Source organism: Pleurodeles waltl, chromosome 6, assembly GCF_031143425.1.
Source record: "Pleurodeles waltl isolate 20211129_DDA chromosome 6, aPleWal1.hap1.20221129, whole genome shotgun sequence".
NCBI classification, from domain to species: domain Eukaryota; kingdom Metazoa; phylum Chordata; class Amphibia; order Caudata; family Salamandridae; genus Pleurodeles; species Pleurodeles waltl.
In genome coordinates this window covers 891914127-891927911 of record NC_090445.1, presented here as the reverse complement: position 1 = coordinate 891927911, position 13785 = coordinate 891914127, and the positions used below count along the sequence as shown (strand labels likewise).

At 43.9% G+C, this 13785-nt stretch overlaps 1 protein-coding gene across 2 annotated transcripts in view; it reads left to right on the top strand.

Annotated features, from left to right (window-relative positions):
* Positions 1–13785, top strand: part of ADAM12 (ADAM metallopeptidase domain 12) — a 2697358-nt gene that overhangs the window by 1864875 nt on the left and 818698 nt on the right. The window lies entirely within an intron of this gene.

Here is a 13785-nt window from a genome sequence, read left to right as displayed (position 1 = left end):
ACTTCTGATCTTCAGAACTGCCTTTCTGAGCCACTCTCTAGCTGGTTTTCTGTCTGGCACACCTTAAATGAAGGATGTGGCGCAGACGCGCAGCCCTACTGACACTGCCTAGGCTTTGGTGGGGGGTGGATGTTTAATAGTCCATTACTTTGTTGCTTCGTTTTTAACTGAATTGTGGTATTTTTTAACTTTTTTTTAAATTTCATATTTGGGGAGAATTGTGGTGTTTAACACAGGGCAGAGGAAGTGAGGGTTGGTGCAGTTCAGACTTACAGAGTTGCCTTTCTCAGCCACGCTCTAGCTGTTTTTCTGTCTACCATGCCTTAAATGAAGGGTGTGGCAAAGACGCGCAGCCTTACTGACATTGCCTCACCTGTGGTGGGGGTGACTTTTTAAAAAAGTGAGTTACTTTGTTGCTTCATGTTTAATTGAATTGTGGTATTTTTAAACTCATTTTTTAAATTTCACATTTGGGGAGAATTTTTGTGTTTAAAACGGGACGGAGGAAGTAAGGATTGGTGTACTTCCGACCTTCAGAGCAGCCTTTCTCAGCCACGCTCTAGCTGTTTTTCTGTCCAGCATGGCTTAAATGAAGGATGTGGGTGCGCAGCAGAACCGCGAATTAGGCGCGCCACTGACATGCTGAAGGTACGCCCAAGGCAAGCCTGTCTGTGCCCATCCACACCTTTCTGGGACCAGCGGCCAGGGATGCTGCCCGTTTTTCATCTGGTAAGGCTGTTTATTCCTGCAGCCAACTGTTGGCGCTTTGTCTCACCTCCATAGACTCAAGCATCCACGCCATGGACCCCTGCCTTCCACTACTGCCTTGTAATCTGTGTGGTTGGTCAGTGCAGATTGACCAGAAACAGCCTTACACTGTCCCTCCTTGTTCTTTGGGAGAGTGGCGACTCTACCTAGTGAATTTTCACTTCCTGGCAGCCCATAAATTAGACTTCTTCTCCATTCTGTTGGACCTTTGCCCATATTTTTAACAGAAACGTGATTGTCAGAGTATTCTGCACCTAATGTTGCGGAAACCCTCCCCCCTGGCTATTGCATATTGAGGCTTGATAGGGAAGGCAAAATTTGCTGCAGGATTGCAATTGTTTGTAGGGACCTGCTTAAATGCTCATCTTCGCAGTCCACTGTTAAAAATTGGGAAAGCCTGGCATTTTCTTCTGTATAGGTCCCCGGGCCCTTATATCCATTTTCTCCAAGCCCTCCTTGAACTGATCGCCGGCTCAGTCATGGATAGGCCAAGTTTTAGTCCACTTAGTGACTTCAATCGTCCATATAGATGACCCAGACGGTAATTCCGCCAGAACCCTACTCCACGATGTGACCGCCCTACAGCTGTCTCAGCTGCTAATAGGCCCAACCCATGATAGCAACATTAGGAATCTACGGGTCCATACCCTTCTTCCCCTGATCTGGGCAGACCAGTTCCTAATCTTTTTATCCTTACTTCATCCTTTTCTTTTCACCGCTATCCCCCTTCCAAACAATTGGAGCAGCCTTGTCCAAACTCTGCTTAAAGAACTGGTCAGAGGTCTTTGAAACCATCAATCCTGACCTCTCGGTCCCCGTCGATCTAGCAGTCCACCACTTCAACTAGTCGTTGGCCAACTCATTGGATGTTTTTTTCCCTCTAAGGTGTCAGAAAGCCATTCAGCTAGCCCAAAAATCCCTCTGGTTCACAGCTGATCTTCTATCTTTGAAGAAAGAATGTAAGCGCCTAGAAAGGAAATAGAGGAGGACCTATGATGCCACCTGCAATGTAGCGTATAGAAACTTCTTCAGGCATTATCATGCAGAGATCAAAACAACTCAAGCTGCCTACTATTCCACGAAAATTGCAAATTATTTCTGGTCCCTAAAAGAAATGTTTAAGATCCTTAAACACATCATTGAGCCCTCCTCAACAGGCTTCTTGTCTATGGCTTCAGCAAAACTCTGCAACAAACTGGGCCACTTTGAGCCCTCCTCAACAGGCTCATTGTTTATGGCTTCAGCAGAACTCTGCAACAAACTGGTCCACTTTTTTCAGAAAGAAATTATTGATATCTACTCCTCCTTTCCAAATACCATCAGTTCGGCTGACTTTTGTCCCAGCGACCCTCCCTGTGACCTCCAGGAATGACCCTCAGGCCCTTCCTCCTCTAACATGTCAAAACCGCTAAGGACCTCTTAACCACTGCAAACACAGGCTCACCCCTGGACCTTGCTCCCCTGCGCATCCTCTGTCAAGGGTCCGAGGTAATTGCCCCAGTACTAACAGAGCTACTTAACCTTTTTTTACCCTGTGGGCTTGTACCTTGTCAATAAAAGAAATCTAATCTAGATCCCACCATTCTAAGCAACTATAGGCCAATATCTCTGCTACCTGGAGTCTCCAAGTTGCTAGAAAAATATGTCAATAAGCACCTTTCCGCCTTCCTTGAATCGAATACGCTCTTTCTTCCCACTCAGATGAGCTTCCACCCTCTACATAGCACAGAAACAGCACTTCTGGCAGTGGTCAAGGAACTCAGGAGAGTCCTGGATCAAGGTAACCCTGCAGCCATAATTTTGTTAGACTTCAGTGCTGCCTTCGATACTGTAGACCATTTTACTCCCTTGCAAAGGATTTCCAAAGTCGGTAAAGGGGATCATGCTCTGGATTGGCCCTCTTCCTTCTTGCAGAACCACTCCTTCCACGTCCAGGATCAGCCCTTCCTCTCAGCAAGCCTCCCGTCCTGTTGTGGAGAGCCCTAGGGCTCTTCCCTGAGTCCCACCGTATTCAACCTCTATCTATGCCCCTTATCTGACATTGTTGAAGCTCACAGGTTATCATTGGTTTCTTATGCCTACAGCAAACAGCTGGTAGTCTATCTCCCCGGACTGTAATGCTAGTCTCGTAACTTTGACTACTTGTCTCCAAGAAGTAGCCAGTTGGATGGCGAGTTGTAAATAGAAAATCAGTGAAGACAAAACTGAGGTAATGTTGCTGGGAAATAGTCTTAGTAACTCAGCTTTGAGCTGTTTTTCAGGTAGTCTCGATTCCTACCCACCCCTAAACATCCAATAAAGAGCATCAGGCCTCACTATGGACCCCCAAGTGAAAAACATTGCTGCTAGCTGTTATGGCATTCTTAAACTGCTGCGGAAGGTCTTTCATCTCCTTTCCTTCATTGCTGTAAGAGTGGTCATCCAGCCCCTTGTTTTAGCTCGTCTTCACTATGAGAATACCCTGTTCCTAGGTTGACCTTGCTATGTCGTCAGGAGGTTGAAGATTGTGCAGAATGTGACCGCTCGCCTCCTGATGAACGTTCCTAAGTATGCCTCTGCCTCTAAGGCCCTGAAGAACCTACACTGGCTTCCGGTGGAATGCTGAGTACAGTTCAAGTCTCTTTCTATTATGCACAGGGCAATCCATAACTTGGGCCTTCTTTTGTTAAGACCCTTAGCCTGCCCATATCATCCAGGTAGAGTCCTTCGCTCTTCATCAGCCCTTCTGCTGAAGGTCGCCAGGATTCATAGGTGGGTCCAATCTACTGCTTTTCTGGTCCCCAGGCTCTGGAACACCCTCCCACTGGAACTGCACCTTCAGGAGCACGGGCTTCCTTTTCCCAAGGCTTTGAAGACCTGGCTTTTCAGCACTTTGTTTCTCCTGCAAGTACCATCAGCCCTTTGTAGTTTCTTTAACATTTCCTGGGAGGCCCCTGGGTACCCATGCACTATATAAGACCACAAAAATAGAATAGAAGCCCTTTTAGATGCACTGGAGCTCACCAGTTAAAACACCATTGTACTGTAGAGTATACTAAGCATCCATTTCTAGGCTTCCCATTACGTGTACACTGCTGCTAAGGATTCTTTAGCCTACACTCAGATGTTGGATACTTTGTTAATGTACTTTTTGCTGCCGTGCTGTATTCGGATTTGCACTTTGCAATTTAACACTACTCCAGAAATGTACATAGCCAAGTATACTCACTTTCATTATATTCTGTGTTTGAGTTTGCTTCATAGTACTAAAGCTTAAAAGTTACTACAGATTGGTCGGCACTCCGGTGTTTTGTCCGGAATACTGCATACATGCCACCTGTCAAAGCAAGCCCCTTTCAGTTTCCGTCTTTCAAACAAAATCCTTCTTTCTTTTGCAACTATGCTTCTAAGATAGCCACCGCCTTGCATCTAGAGAGAATGTGGTGGCCCTCTTGAAACTGTTGAAAATACCGTTCCAATATGGCTGAATTTTATTTTTGAACTTATAAGATGGCAACCATGTTGCATCTAAATGCAATGTGACAGTCATTTTGGAAGAACAGAAAAACACGTTCCCTGGTGAACAGTTGTTGCTATAGATTTTGCCAGTGCCAGCACAATGTTACAAGCATTGACAAAGGCAAAGCAGCAAACAACAAGCATTTGCAAAACAAAACAGACTTGCTTTGCCCTTTCACATTCTCTTTCAATTCTCTTCATGACTACTGAAGAACTTGACTGTTCAAGGTCTTTAATGTCATACAACGTTCAAGTAAAAAACACTCTTTTCTGTATCCTTTGAGGATATCAAGCTTACATCAGGGTAAAATCATTTTACTAGAGAGGGTCCCTTTCCAACTAAGCCTTATATAGCTTTGACAAATCCTAATGTATTACTTGGGTCCCTTTGCTAGCTCTCAAGGCTTGCACTCTAGATGTGTTGAAGCACATGCATCACCATTTCAAACGATCGCCATAGTCAGAGGTGCAGCCTGGCAGGAAGGTTTATTCATAAGACGGTAGCCCATCCACACCTCGTCCTGGTCATGAGGAACGCACACAATGTGAAGCATCCAGCATTGACCCCTAATAGAATGACATTCGATTATACTTACTGTGCCACCCATACATTAGGAAGCTAACCCATTGTAGCAACAATTCTTTTTAGGAGGAGACTCTGTGAGGTATCAGTGCTGGAAACAACGTTCTTGAATGTCCCATGTACTCTGCCACGAATTGGATGGTGAGGGATGTCTCTGCCATCCACAGTAGTAACAAATATGAGTCGCAGGGCAGAGTTGCATGGTGCAGAGGAAAAGACTTGATTTGTTGTAGAGTGACGAGGTACAGCTCCTCTGTAACAGACATAGCTTGAAGATAAAGCCCTGTGCAAGATTAGAATTTGAGAATTCGTAAGACATTAGTGGAAAGTTAAGTAAGTAACAGGCCCCATAGATATTTTAGTCTGACATGAAGAAACTCTACTCATTTTTTTTCTGAATGCATTGTTTAAAAATGAGTTCATGTAACATGTAATTTCCTTCCGTATAAATATATATATTGAGATCATTGCAGGAAATAACCTCTAGTCACAGGAAAAGCCAACAGATGAATGGTCCTGTTGACTCCAAGTAGGAAGCAGCTTGGCATATCTCCGTTATAAACAGTAACTTCATTTTGAAAGCAGAATAGCAGCCATGTTTATAGGATATTGTCTGTGATACTGTTGTTGTTGTTGTCCTTTTACTGCTGTGCAGCTACCACAATCAAAATATTTAAAAAAATAAGTTTACAGTGACTTTGAGTCCCACTTCTTGACTTCTAAGAAAGTTTCATAATCTTTTATAAGTGCTTCAAAATGGATTTAGTGGTTTGTCTTTCATGGAATACCAATACAGAAAGATACATATAATCAAGTATTAATTAAACCCACAACGCTCCTTTTTTTCGCCTGTCAAGGTATTCGAAAAGGTGCATCCTTCTTTGAGAATATACAAGAAAACAAATAGAAATTAAATCGTATACGACAGCAGTCCCGAGTCTTTGATAGTGCCGCTATTGCATATGTTAAAACAAATCCTAACATATGTTGTTCGTCATATAACGTACATCCGACCACTTGCGTATTTCTTCTGAAACCATGGCCTGGAATTCCAGATGTACGATGACGTCACTCGCCTGGACTTGAACCAAAGAGAAAGGAAACGCAGCAGAGACGTGTGTGTAGAAAGTGGAGCAGATAGCCCCGCTTCAATTGAAGAAAGATAATACAGAGATATTGGTATTTCATTTATAGAATCCTCGGTACATTTTGAAGGCTTCAGAGCTGAGGCATTTGTCAACACATGCTTAAAACCCAAGGCTTTGGCGACCGGTTGGTCCAAAGGACATTAAAACAACATGCAATATCTGCTGATTCTCACCAAAACACATACCTGTCCACCGATGCAACCTAATCAGTATAAGGGGTTTACTTCAATATTCTGATGCGCTATACGGAAGACTACCAACAAAAACCTTGAGGCGATCTCAAAAAGTACAGCATGGAACCGTGCATGTCATCCTAAAAGTGGCTGATGCAACGCGTCTTGCATCGTTTGCACTCCCATTGTACATAGAGCAGTCTGCATGTGCATTGAAGATGATACCACATAAAAGAGACGAGGATTTTGTTGCAGGGAAATGTCGTAGGGCATTATAACCTGCCCTAAAAGCGCTACTTTAGAGCAGTGCTTAATTTGTGCTTGTTTTTAAGGGCCGGCGCTTATTCTTCTGCCTCAAGCATTTGCTGCGAGCAAAAGCCAAGTTTGGGAAAGACAGAGGATGAGAAAAACAAAAAAGCGGCACAATGAGGGAAAGCAGAAAGCTGCAGGTGTGAGCTGAAGGGGCAGGGAGTGGCTTTAAATGGATTGAAGAGGTCCGAGATGGCTTAGATTTTTCCTGCCTCAGTGTTGGCACATTTAATTGCAGCAGCCGCATGTTTAAGAGGAGGCCTTTCGGCACAGGCACCTTTTTATTTACAAATTAAGAACTGCTTTAGAGTGCATAAAATATTTATGGTGAGACATCTGACATTTTTCTGTAACTTCAATGGCTATCTTCCAAGCTGACACTGATTCCTCTTCTTAAATTCGGGTCAATGTATGGGCTCGTTGCGAGATACCAATTAGGTTGCAGGATTACTGTACTAGATTCTAAAATGTTCCCTCAGCTATTCTCCGCCCACAACTGTGAAATGCTCTTCCGGTGGATATCAGGCTGAATGAGAAGGAACCATCTTCGTGAAAATCTCAAGCGGTCCTTATTTGAGAGAACTTTTAAAACTCTAGTGTAGTAAATCTGCACCTTAATTGGTATCACGCAATGACCCAATGCAATGATGCGATCTCAAGGAGAAGAAATGTCAGATGGGCAGAGAGCCAATGATGTTACAAAAAAATAGCAGATGTCTTGCCGTGATTATATCTTGCACTCTAAAGTAGCCCTGTGAGGAGGTGTGTAGTGCACAAACCAGAAACCCACTTGCATTATATAAGATTCCTATCCTGTAGGTATAGTGGTTTATTGTGCCCATTGCATAAGAATGCTCTGTGGGTCAAGTGTGTCAAGGCGTGGCACACACATATATGTGGGTTTCAAAGCATGTAAATACTTTTTCATATTTTCTAGGAAATTTACATGAGTGGACGTTGCTTTGAGCTATGCGTTTATTCATGTCTGCCATTCTATGTCTTGGTGCATATGTGTCCCAAGATTTGATTAAGATGTATTCTTGTGACATGTATTTTTGGTGGCCCCAGACAGTGGCACTTACAGTAAAATGTATATTGAACAACATTTTCATGTGTGGTTTTGATATCTTCCTCGAATGGTGATCGGTATTTCATATGACTTTTTAGGCGTTCTGTGAAACTATGATGGTACAAATTTTCATGAGCTCATTTTGATAGGTTTCCATCACTTGTATGACACTTTGTGAATTGCAAAACACAAGAACAGAAGTTAAATGCATGCCTTTTTCTGAGTAAAGAGATTTGCGAGTATGGAGTAAATCATTTAAAAAAGGTCCCAGACCCCCAGAGTACACAGATTGTGTGTAACTTAAGCACTTTTAAATTCCCTTCTAAATTTCACTTGTGGGATGTCCTCGGGGGTACGTCAGAGGAATGGGTAGGAAAAATCCAAAATAAATGAGGTGCACACTTTTTGATTTTCAAAAACATTTAACTGCTATTCCATACTTCTTTGCACACTTAAGTTACAACAATGTACAGACATAACTCCTGCAGAAAGTGTGGGAAAAAGTACTGATCACCTCAATTTTAACAAGGGACAGGTTATGGTAATGGTTAGGTAAAAGAAAGGACAGGTTATGGTAATGTTTTTATTTGATATAAAATATCATTTCTAAAGTTAATTTAAAATATTTGTAGTGTTGTCAGAGCCTCTTTTAGAGGGCCACGAGCGTGCAGGGGCTACTGGGCTGAACAGTGGCACTGGAGGCCTTTTACTCCTGATGTCCTGGGGTCCGATCTACTTTAGATCCTGAACAGCTGGGCCAAATATCCTGTCGGCATTTGTTTCTCAGAGGTAGTTTTGGACGAGAAGTCAAAGGCTCCCTCAGGTATTTGAGGGGTGGAGGGGTTATGGCAGTGTGTAGATGCAGTTTAGTGAACACAACTTATAACTCAAAGTGCGCTCTGTAATGTCAGTGCATCAATGTCCAGTTAAAGGCTTGTGTTTTTGTTATTAAAATTCAGTATTCTATTTCTAACTCTACACATTCAAAGAAGTATTATGACATTCATAAGGAATCACACAATCCCCTTGAAGTTGGTGGTCTAGTGATTAGCTGGCAAATTCCTGTCCCACCCTCTTCTTTGCAATGTGGTTGAGGTTACTCCCCATTCACTCATGGGTGCGTCCAGGAAATGGTCACTAGTAGGCCTTACTCAAGAGTCCACTCTGACTCTTAGGAAATAGTCAAAAGTATCTATTAAACTTAAAGAAACTAAAATGAAATGTCAGCACCAGGAAATAATCTGGCGTATTGACTATGAGTAACCAAGTACAATCCCCACCTTCAGGAATATAAGAAACAGATTCGTAGTGAAAAGTCTAAGTACTTTACTGACAACATCCAGTCCACTCTTAATTCCCTCGTGAATTGTTTAGTACGGTGCGGGCACTTTCTTCACTTCCTGGCGATCTGTGTTCCACTTTTCCTCAAGAGCGCTGTGATAGCTTGGCTGAGCTTTTCAGAAAGAAAGTTGAGGCTGTCTTTTTCAAGCTTAATAATGGCAGGGATCCCCAGCAGCCATCAGATGCCACAATACCTTCTACCCTTTTCTTGGGTGAGTTCCCGCCATTAACTCCAGCCAGGACAACTGAGCTTCTGTGCATTGCTAAATCGGGGTCGCCACTTGATCCGTGTCCTGCAAAGATATTTCATAAGACTGCGGACATTATTGTTCCAGCCTTAACTCTAATGCTCAATATTTTAAAAACTGCATTTTTACTGCCGACTGGGAAATCGCTTCCATCCTCCCTCTACTTCAGAAATCGCTTTAAATCTGTTGGAAGCCAAAAACAACAGGCTCATCTCTCTCTGCTTGCCAAGGCTTTGGAGTAACATCTTAACCTTTCCCTCACTAAATACTTAGATAACAATGAGATTTTGGATCCTGCACAGTTTGGCTTTCGCAAGGCACACAGTACTGAATCTGCTCGTCTAGTTGTAACCGAAGAAGTGCGCAGCATTCTGAATAAGGGTGGAAAGGTGGCCGTGGTCCTTTTAAACCTGTCTGTGGCCTTTGACACTGTCAATCATTCCACCTTTAAAGTTAGACTCGAAGAGATCGGCATTCATAATGCCACTTTGAACATGCTAGGGTCCTTTCTTGAAGACATAGTACAGACTGTTTCCTTGGAGGGGTTTCACTTCCAGTCCCTTCTCCCTCCCCTGGAGAGTGCCTCAGGGTTGTTCCCCGAGTTCCACCCCATTCAAAGTCTATTTGACCCCCTTGCTTGGCCTGGTTAGGTCGTTTGGCTTTATAGCCATTTCATATGCTGAAGACACCTGTAGTGCTTTCCTCTTAACTTGTTTCTAAGCACTAACATAACACAACAGAAATGCACTTCTGAGGTCAAAGAAGACTTTTATTGTTGTTAATTCTTCCCCAACCCCAATTTTTTATGTATGACGAATTAGTAGCTTTCAAGTCCGCGTTAATCAAACAAAATATATCAGTTTGCAATATACACAGCAGGTTATATTTATAAGATATTGAATGCAAAGCAAAACAAATACTTCACCTTGTGGGAACTATTCACAGCTTCATCTTTCTAAGGTCTGCAAGCTGATGACCCCTGTCAGCCGCGAGAAAGAGAGATTCATCTACCCACACGGGATTGCTGGCAGCAGGCGCCAAGCTCCAGCACGAGGTCCGGCAGATTCGAATCCGACCCTCTGCAGCCTGTTACATTCGTTACAAAGGTGTGCCCCCTCCTCTCAGACCTGGGAAACTGAGCAAGCCTTTTGGAGACTGGCCAGGTCTCCAAGACTACTCCTGTTCCCAAGCTCAAGCGAAGAAAAAACAACACCCATGTACTCTCTCTTATCATGTCTAGTCTACTGTGAGAAAAACATCTTGGTTCTCTGGTGCAAAAACACAGCTTGGAAAAATACAGCTTGGATTCTCTACTGCAATGTCTAACTCCACGTTAAAGGCAATGGGCAGCTAACCTAAATATCAAATGCAATGTCATGTTAAAGGCAATAGGCAGCTAACCTAAATATCAAATGCAATGTCTAGTGTCATGTCAAAGCCAATAGGCAGCTGAGCTGAATATAAAATGCAATGTATAATATCATGTCAAAGCCCATAGGCAGCTGAGCTGAATACAAAATGCAATGTCTAATATCATGTCAAAGCCAATAGGCAGCTGAGCTGAATACAAAATGCAATATGTGATATCATGTCAAAGCCAATAGGCAGCGGAGCTGAATACAAAATGTAATATATGATATCATGTCAAAGCCAATAGGCAGAATATCTAATAGCATGTCAAAGTCAATAGGCAGCTAAACTGAATACATCATGTCAAAGTCAATAGGCATGCAATGTCAAAGCCAATAGGCGGCTAGACTGGATACAGCATGTCAAAGCCAATAGGTAGAATACAGAATGTAATGGCTAATGCAATGTCAAAGCCCATAGGCGGCTCAACTGAACAAAACATACCATGTGCTACTGGTGAACATTGAGCAACTAATATGCTCAGTGGTGAAACACAAAGTCATTGGTCAAACCAAAACTTATCAAATGGCAGTACAACACCCAAACGTGGTACCAACCTTCAATGATGTGGAGGAGGTGCCCCTTCATTTTAATAGCTGTATGTCAGCTATAGTTGCATGGATGAGCTCTCATTGTCTGAAACTCAACTCACACAAAACTGAGGTGCTTTTATTTGGCTGAGATTCCTCCTTTTGCAATTCTACCTGGTGGCCTTCTTCACTTGGTCCTCTTCCCTCTCCTGTGGCAGAGGTGCAGAACCTGGGCATTCTTTTTGATTCTCAGCTATCCTTCTCGGAGCAGGCCAGTTAACTAATTTATTCCTACTCTTTTACCATCAAAATGGTTAGAAAAATCTTGCCTTTTGTTCCCTGAGCCATGCAGAAAACTGTAGTCACCTTGCTGATTCATGCTAAACTAGATTACTTCAACACCCTGTATGTGGAGGCTCAGGGCAGCTTATCCTTGAGAAATCTGACTCACTCTCTCCGGCCAGAGCAAATATTCATTGGCTTCCTGTCAAAAATAGGGTGGCCTCTTTTTTCTTTAGGTCCGCGTCCTCTAAAAGACCAGTTACTTTGGTATACCCCTAGTGCCAAACTCTGATCTGCCAAGAATCAGAGCTTAGCACTGGGGTGGCATAAGTTTCTCTTACATTATCTGCAGGCTTTGGAACCATGTGCTGTTCCATCTTAGAAACCAGCCCAGATTCTCGATTTTCAGGAAGCAACTGAAGACTTGGCTCTTTCCCCTGAAGTTCTAATTTACGGTGGACAGTTCACTTCTTTCCACTGATGGCAGTGCCGAGACTCCCCAGGGCATTTGTGCGCTTTACAAAGCCTAAATCAAATCAAATCAAAACAAAGTTCCCCGGGGCCCGTCAGGCCTGTATCAAATCTTATCCACTCCAGCAGCACAGGAGCATTCAGCTTCTGTAGGTGCCCGACCTTCGGCACCTGCAGTGTTCTAATCATGCTTGGTCAAGTCAGTCTGCACACAGGGCACACAGCAGCACCCGGGAGGTGCAGGCTGCTTCCAACCAGGTCCTAGTGATGGAGCAAAGGCCTCTTGATGTCCTCAGGAGTCCACAGAGTAGGTCAAGGGAAGGTCTCAGTGTTCAATTTCAACCTTCAGGTTGCATCTCCAGTTTTTCATGGGCAAAGGCCCAAACTTTACAATTACCTGGTCCTGCCAGCCCCACCTGGCATATGGGGTTGCTGCAGTGCCTGCAGGCAAAGCGTAAACCTTTCCTGTGCAGTTGCCTATGTCACAGTGGCCTCCCCTGGCATATGGGGGGATGCTGAGGTCCACACAAGTATTGGCACTTTGTTGGCATTGTCACAACTATGGTGGCCCCTTCTGGTACATGGGATCACCACAATGAGGCAGTACATGCTTCACACTCCGTACACAGCACTCGATTCATGGCTCAGTCCAATGCAGCCCTTTCCAGGCACAAAGGTGATGCCGATTCAATCCTGCACAATGGCAGTAACCTGTTCAGTGCAGAGCCATCTCCTCAACCTCGCACCGGGAGTCCTCTCAGCAGGGCTCAGCACTGGAATTTGCTTTCTCCAATGCTCTCCTCTTTCTCACAAGGCAGAGTGGCCAAGGCAAGCTGATGCTCCAGGATTGGAGGTTTTGGTTTGTAAGACGCTAACTCTCTATACAGTGTGCAAAAATTATGTGCATTGTGCAAAGAGTCCAAGCAACCCCACCTTGGTTTACAGAGGTAAAAACTTATTTGGTAGCTTGGTTTAGCAGTTAGGCCAATCTAAGGCTAAGCATTTGTTGTACTCACAGTATCAATAAATGTGGACACACACTCAGACAAATAACTCAAGACCAATTTACAAAATTTCTTCAGATTTTTATAAAAGTTTTAGGACCTAGATCATCAAAATCTCGTAAGTACTTTTTTAAGTTCTAGTTTTTCAAAGTCTAGCAAAAATAGTATTTTTGCCAGTAATTACACACCAAAGAAATCAATGGAAGAAAAAGTAAAAAATGCTTATAAAATCAGTCAATGCGTTTACAAAAGTTTCCTCTTGTTTTTAGGTTGAGGTCATTGAGATGTCTTCCGGACCATCCTGGGAAGTTCGAACGGCTCCTGGTTTCAGCTGGAGCAGCTGCTGTAAAGTCCTTGGTAATTGGTGCAAGACCACTGCGGGGGACCACCTGGAAAAGCAATGCACAGGCGGACGTCAAAGTGGGTCCGGTGGGCTCCCTTGGAGGCTAGAGGTTGCAAGGGGTGGGGGACCCTTAGGTCACAGATGGCTCTCCGGTGCAAGGTCCAGGGAGGACTGGTGAAGAGCAGATAGGTGAGCCAAGAGCTGTGCACAAAGGTGCCTTTCTAAGCATGAGGCAGGTCACTTTGAGGGTGTATTGCAAGTCAGCAGGACCACTCTGGGGGGTGAGTCTTACGTGTCCTTTAGTCCGTAGACTCGGGCTTGCTCCTGGTCCTTTGAGAGTCCGGAGTGAACTTTTCTTCTAGGTGTCTGGCATTGGGGGTCCAGTACCTTGGGCTATTGCACCATTCAGCCACTGTAGGTTGCAGTGCCACCAAACTCAGCACACTTACAGGATTTGTCCTCTGGGTTGGTCTGATTGAATTTAATCCAGTTGCTGTTTCTGGGTCCTTGGTCAACGGCAGGTCAGTAAACTAGACTTCACTGGTCTTTTGCGTCTTTGTTGCAGGAAGTGATACCTTCACCCTGGAGGGAGATCGTTGGTGATTTTC